A 1,104-nucleotide genomic window follows, 5' to 3' on the forward strand; every position below is an offset into this window, starting at 1 on the left:
ATAATTTCTTTTTAAAATTTTATTTCAAATATATAAAGTCTCATTCTGTTTTTTTATTATAATTAATAAATTTTCAATTATTTTAAAACTTAACATATTTTGTTAATATATTTTTTTTCTAATTTTAATATTTTTTAAAATTTACATCTAGAAATATTATAATTTTTATAAATTATTTAAAAAATGTCAAAACAAATTTATTTTAAAAAAATATTAATATTAGTTTACTTAAATATTAATATTAATCATTTATTAATTTAAATATTTTTTTAAAACATTATAAATTAAAATAATAAATATTAATAAATTATTTAAAAAATATCATAATATAATTTTTATTTTTACTTGGTTTATTATTTGAATATATATTACATATTTATTATATTTTATAGATTATATATATATATAAAATTCAAAATCTTAATTGAAAAAATAAATAAATAAAAAAGTATTATTAATCTTTTACAACCGAAGAAACTTATTCAATTTTGGTCCCAAATCTTTTACACTTTTCATTTTTTCACCTTTATCTTCTTGATTTCTTTATTTTTTCTTTCAACCTGCTCTATCTTCTCATCCCTTCTTCTTCCAACCTTCTCTATCTTCTCATCCCTTCTTCCAACCTGCTCTAATATCTTCTCATCCCTTCTTCTTCCAACATATAATATATCTCCTCATCCCTTCTTTCAACATACCCGTTCTCTTCTCATCAATTCTTCATACTTCCTACAAAAGTAAAATTCACAAAATTAGTAAAACTCAAACCTGAAATTTGATGGGTAAAATTCAAACCCGAAATACTACAAAAATACGTCTAAGTTATTCACGAAATATATATATATTAATTAGTGATGGGTACCTTCTTTAGTGATCCACCCCCTTATTCTGTGAACCACCCTGGAGAATAATTTATATAAACAATCATAGATATAGATGTCAACTGTAGCACTTGTGCTTACATTAATTTTTAATCCTCCCACTACTCTTTGGATTTCCACTACTCCTTGGATTTTCTTTCCGCACAAAAACATTTCTGTTTGAGGTTTCTGTCTGAGGTTGTTTTAACATGTAGATAGGAGGAATGGTTCTTATATATATTGAGGG

The 1,104-nt window shown here is 22.6% G+C and overlaps 1 long non-coding RNA gene across 1 annotated transcript; it reads right to left on the reverse strand.

The window, feature by feature from the left end:
* Window positions 1–438: 438 nt before the first annotated feature.
* Window positions 439–1,104, reverse strand: LOC124922144. The gene is made up of 2 exons (XR_007097764.1): window positions 860–1,104; window positions 439–726 (listed from the first exon to the last, which is right to left on the reverse strand). It is a non-coding gene; the product is annotated as an uncharacterized LOC124922144 (long non-coding RNA).

Source organism: Impatiens glandulifera, chromosome 1, assembly GCF_907164915.1.
Source record: "Impatiens glandulifera chromosome 1, dImpGla2.1, whole genome shotgun sequence".
NCBI classification, from domain to species: Eukaryota; Viridiplantae; Streptophyta; class Magnoliopsida; order Ericales; family Balsaminaceae; genus Impatiens; species Impatiens glandulifera.